At 32.8% G+C, this 6,482-nt stretch overlaps 1 non-coding gene across 1 annotated transcript; it reads right to left on the reverse strand.

The window, feature by feature from the left end:
• Positions 1-807: 807 nt before the first annotated feature.
• LOC115064973 lies at positions 808-914 on the reverse strand. The gene has a single exon (XR_003844774.1). It is a non-coding gene; the product is annotated as a U6 spliceosomal RNA (small nuclear RNA).
• Positions 915-6,482: the final 5,568 nt, after the last annotated feature.

Raw genomic sequence — 6,482 nt, forward strand, 5'->3', positions numbered from 1 at the left:
AGATCTGATGATGTTTTAGATTTCCTCAGGATGTTTTGTATGTCTCCTTTTTCATTTCTGATTTTGTTAATTAGCATACTGTCCTGGTGCCCTCTAGTTAGTCTGGTTAAGGGTTTATCTATTTGGTTGATTTTCTCAAAGAACCAGCTCCTGGTTTGGTTGATTCTTTGAATAGTTCTTTTTGTTTCTACTTTGTTGATTTCAGCCTTAAGTTTGATTATTTCCTGCTGTCTACTCCTCTTGGGTGAATTTGCTTCCTTTTATTCTAGAACTTCTAGGTGTGCTGTCAGACTGCTAGTGTATTTTCTCTCTAGTTTCTTTTTGGCAGCACTCAGAGCTATGAGTTTTCCTCTTAGGACTGCTTTNATTGTGTCCTATAAATTTGGGTATGTTGTGGCTTCGTTTTCATTAAACTCTTAAAAAGTCTTTAATTTTTTCTTTATTTCTTCCTTGACCAAGTTATGGTTGAGTATAGTGTTGTTCACTTTCCACATGAATGTTGGCTTTCTATTATTTATGCTGTTATTGAAGATCACCCTCAGTCCGTGGTGATCTGATAGGATGCATGGGATAATTTCAATATTTTTGTACCTGTCAAGGCCTGTTTTGTGACCGATTATATGGTCAATTTTGGAGGAGGTTCCATGCAGTGCTAAGAAGAAGGTATATATTTTTGTTTTAGAATAAAATGTTTTGTAGATATATATTAAATCCATTTGTTTCATAATTTCTGTTACTGTCCATGTGTCTCTGTTTAGTTTCTGTTTCCAGGATCTGTCCATTGGTGAGAGTGGGGTGTTGAAATCTAAAACTATGGAACTCTTCACAAATTTGCATGTCATCCTTGCGCAGGGGCCATGCTAATCTTCTCTGTATTGTTCCAATTTTATTATATGTGCTGCCGAAGTGAGCACAAATTTCCTACACTTTACAGTGGTAATCTACTGCTCTATGAGTACATTCACACTTAAGCACACAGAAACAGAAAACACACAAACAAAAACACAACACACTTAACCCATGTCTCCATACACGCAAACAAACACACATACACAGCATTACCCATGTCTGTATACTCACGCATACATACAGCCATTCACACAAATCAGCATACACTCACAAGTTCACATACATACACAGTCACATGCACACAGACACACATGTGCAGAAATACGCACATACAAAGACATAGACACATATGTATATACAAATATATATGTATATACACACATACCTATACACAGAAACATATACACACAAAACAAGTTGATACGTATATATATACACACACATACATACACATATATACACAAAATAACACACATAGCTTCTCATACATAGATACAATCATACACACATAGACAAATAAATACATGTACATGTATGCACAGAGATCCTTGTTGAGTATTTTTAAAATCCAAAGTTCTTATGTATGACTTTTTTGTTTACTAAATATACTGTTCATATTCTTGTGTATTTTTGTACAGATTCATCATTATATGGTTATTTGGTAATTCCAAAAGATGACAATCTGATAAAATATCTAATTTCCTTAATGTTTTAGAGTCACAGTTATGCAGAAGGCACAGGGATCCTCTCTATACCCACCTTTGTCACGCAGGCACATTCAATGTAAGCATCCCTAGTTAGAGAGGCCCACCTGCTAGAGCTAAAAATGTTATAGCTCTTCATTCCTTAAGTCCACAGCTTACTTTGAAGGTCATTAGTTAGGCTGTATATCCTATGTACTGAATATACTCATCATAATATGCATTCACCTGGTAAGACCAATAAGAATAGCAACAATATAAATAGATAAAAAACAAGGTGATTGCTGGATCAGAAAGCAAGTGTATATTTACCTTTCCAATAGTCTGGCAAATTTCTCCAAGTTGGCTGTACTATTATGCCTTCCCAGAGTGAGCATGTTTCTGGCCTCACATTGTTGCCTGTCCTTGGGTGTTAGTGTTCTGGATTAGATATTCTAACAAGCATGGAGTAGTAAATCATTGCCATTGTATTTAAAATGTATGGACTGTACATACTGAGCATGTCATGATGTGATTCCATGACTGGAATACCCTTGATGAAGCATCTAGATAAGTATTTTTGTCTACTGCTTCAACTTATTCGGTTGTCTTAGGTTGCTAAACTTGTAGTTTACTCATATATTTGGAATAAGAGTGTATCTTTTACTAATGAGTTCTCCATGCTCATATTTTATTTGGCATTGTATCTGTTTGTTTATTTATTTTAATTTTCACTCTTTTATCCTTGGTTTTTGCTGAGCAGAAGTTATAAATTTCAAAGAAATTCAGACAATATACAATTTCTTTCATGGGCCATATTTTAAGCATTGTACTAAAGTGTCCTCACAATAAAAGTCATCTAGCTACTTATCCAATAAGTATTCAACAAAGGGTACTGTCTTGCTGGTTACAAAGGCTTCGTACTCATTTTGGAATTCTTTGAATAACACTGTATCTGTACCATATAGATGGTTCAGGTTACACTTGGTGAGTCACAAAACAAAGTAAAAAGAAATAAGCATGGAAAGGGGAGCTGTAGGGAGGAGGGTAGGGTGGTGGAGGTGGAAGGGAGATAAGTAACAGACCAGAAAGATGAGAGCAGTCAGAATATCTTGTGTACACCTATGAAGTTTTCAAAGAAAAATTTATTAATAAAAAATAATAAAGGCAGAATATAAGAAAAATGCAAGGTTTTCAACATTAGTCAATACTTTTGACCTAATCTTATGACTACTTATTTTTTGCTATTAAAACAAAATTATTGTTCATATCTACCTCAGATTAGCTTCTATATACAAACTACAGGTTACAAGTGATAGTCTACATGGTCTTGATGTCATGAACCTGAATTACATTTCTGTTTAAGTGTAGCTTATATGGATTCATTCATTTTAAAAGAAAAAATGTTTACTCCTGATTTTGTTTTAATATGGTTAATGAGAAAAGGCCTTCAACAATGAAATGAACTACAGTGTAAGTTCATCTCAGTTTCTGATGTGTATGGAGTCTAATATTAAAAAATATTATTAAAATAAATACAAAATTCAACAAAAATGTAACATTGCATAACTGTTATAGAATGGCAAAAGAATACAAAATACTGAAAAAAAAATGCTGGTAACAATGTGTGGAATGGTACTTATTTATGGTGGTGGTAGAAACTGGTGTAGTTACTATGAAAAACAGTGTGGAGAATCATTCATTAAAGGCTAAAAGAAGAGCTACCATACGCTTCAGTTTTATCCTCCTAGGTATGTGCCTGAAGGACTAAATGCCTTATTCTAGACACTTGCTCAGCCATATTCACTGCTATTCTATTCACAGTAGCTAGGAAATGGAAACAACCTAAATGTGCTTCAACAGAAAAGACAATGTAGTACATATACATTATGGAATACCATTCAGCTGTAGATAAAAATTAATTACTGAATTTGCTAGTAAATGCAAGCAACAAAAACCAAGAGTAGCCATCTTTCTTATTCAACCGTCCTTTTGGTCTTAAGTAAACTTCAGAGCACAATACATAATTACATTAATTATCCTTCAATAGAGCAACCTCTATATAGATGAAGGAATATGAAATATTTCATATTTTCTTTGCTTTCTTTCTTACATGTGGCGATCATTCACTGGCTTGGAATTGATGCTAAAATGTGTCCTTTAATGTCTTATTTTCAGCCTTCTTCCAGTTTGTAATTGAAGAAAACAGAGAAAAATTCTTCTATAGAATTAACCTGCTAATTAAATACTCTCTTGGCATATATCTAACTTCAGATGATTACCCAAATCAAACACAGAAACTGATAGAAATAAATACTGGATTTAGACTAAATATTTACCAATACTCTTTATAACAATAACACAAAATATCAGAAAATTGTACAAAGCAAAAATCATCATTAAAATTAAAGCATTGTCAATTAAATACTTGTATGAATTACATTTGTCTGGTTATTTTATTTTTCTCTGACTCTTTGACAATTGTTTCACATAATAAAAGGTTTAGTCATAACTGAAGGTAGTCTTATATTCCACCTATGCAAGTCACCTTAATTTAGAAGCGAAATGAAAAATAACAGTAGTATTTGAGTCTTATTCAAAAGCCTCCACACAGGCACACTACAAAACTCCTAATTTCTTTCTAGAAATTGTGTCTTTTCAATCCTGTCCTGAAGCTTTTTTGATCACACTTCTTTGATTATAGTTTTAGAGAATAACTAGAAATTAAAAGTGCCAAACACAGGGTAGTATTTAAATGGAAAATGAGAAACAGCATCAAACACAGAAGGAAACACAAATCTGTCACTAACATAGATCAAAACATCTGATTAGTTGGAGGAGGTATCCACCATATGGTAGAGTCTTAATAGATGTTTAATCACAGTAAGGATTGAAAGAATAGTAGCAACAAATAACAACAATTAACCTAATCTACTACTGTCTGAACCATCTACCCTAAAATTAGTGGAAACAAATTTACATAAAATATCTGTAGAAGGGTGTGTGGAAATATTAGCCTTCTTGAGGGACAGCTACTTACTAAGTAATTATTAAAATACTTTGTTCTAATATTTCATTATTGTTTTCTAAATTATATGTTTAGGTTTGAAAACAACTCTATAGAATGACAAAAGGCTGTAGTCAAATTTTTGAATTTGTATTTCCCTTGGCCCCTTCAGAATTCTATATAATGCTTGCCTGCAGCACTAGTGATCCAATTACACCGTGCCTTCATGTTGAAGCCAGTTTGCTGGAAAGAGCAGAGTTTAATGTAGTGCAGCTACAGAAAAAAAAAATCAATATCAACAGGCAAAAGAAGCAACTCTCAGCTCTTGGAGAAGGCAGTGTTTAAAACAAGAAGGATCAACATATCAACCAGAAAGGCTGCTGAGACCAGCAAGGATATTGTGACAGCAACACATAGCCACTGGCAATGGTTTGAGACAGGAATGCCTACACCAAATGTTATAACCAAATGTTGGAAGACGTAGTTACTGAAGGTCTTGTGTAAGCAGCAGAGACACATTTTAACAAACATGTTTTCTAATAACTAAATGTCCCACAGTATTTTAAATGCTTATACTGGAAACCATCATTCTCAAAGTATACTTAAAGAATTTTAGGGTGGATATTAATTAACAACTTAAGAGATCCTGCTCTTTAAATTTTACTAGAACTGCATTCCACAGTCAGCTATTTGTCTCCTGTCTTCATCTATCAGTCATTCTTGTTTTGATGAGCCTCAAAGAAAAGTGAATAAATCAGCATATATTTCTTAAGTGAGATAGTGTAGATTTTATTACCTATGCTGACAACTTTGCACCCTTAATTTCTTTTTATTATTTGAGATGTAGACACTAGTACAAATACAGGATAAAACAGCTTTTTGGAATTTCTTGAATAAAATAAAAATAAAAATTTGCTTAAAATGAATTCTCTGTATCCTAATAATAAATATATTTAGAGTGTTTTAATAAGCTTTACATTATTTATATCAAAGTTAGCACATGATAATGTGTGAACACACTTTCAACAGCTTATTACACCTTTATATAGCTTATATGAATTAATTTATTAAAATTTGTATGTGTCAGAATAAATTAATATTTTTAATAAATTTGATTTTCTTGGCATCATAAAAGATATATTATAAATATATGTAGTATACATAATATATATGTATATGTATATATATATATATATATATATCTTATGTATTTAGATACTTCTTTTTTTCACTTTCATACATGAGTAGTATATTTTTCCATAGTTATTAATTCACCCCTATACCTCTTCAAATCCTCCTCTTAAATTCAGGTTCTCACTCTCTTACACACACACACACACACACACACACACACACACACACACACACACACACTGGTTATTGCCAAATGTTGAGAGACCTAATTACTAAAGGTCATGGATAAAGCAGTAATAGAGACATATTGTAACAGCATTTCTGATGCCAAAATGTCCCCACAGTATTTTGAATGCTTATAGTGGAAACTCATTTTTCATATGTTTGAGTGAGTATCTGACTATCAAGTAGAGTTTGAGGCTGGAAAATGGTTCAGTCAGTAAAGCATTTGCAGCTCAATTGTGAGGTTCTGCGTTGAAATCAAAGAATTTACAAAAACCTTCAGGCTCTTGAAGCAGTAGTACATCCAATGGCAACCAGTGAAGAATCCTTGAATGAAATAAGTAGACAAGTTAAAAACTCACCAGAACTGCAATTGTCCTCTTATTTGCAAAAGTATATTGTTGTAAATACTTACCCAAATGCACATGTGCTCACCCCCTATCATCATCATGCATTCTGCATGCAGAGTGACCCTTTATAATTTAAAACCAAAAAGAAGGGTTCTGAAAAAATTATGATACTTCTAATTTTTTTCTGCCTGTATGTGTTTGAGGACTAGGAGATATATATATATATATATATATATATAT

The sequence above is a fragment of the Mus pahari genome, chromosome 10 (assembly GCF_900095145.1).
Source record: "Mus pahari chromosome 10, PAHARI_EIJ_v1.1, whole genome shotgun sequence".
NCBI classification, from domain to species: Eukaryota; Metazoa; Chordata; class Mammalia; order Rodentia; family Muridae; genus Mus; species Mus pahari.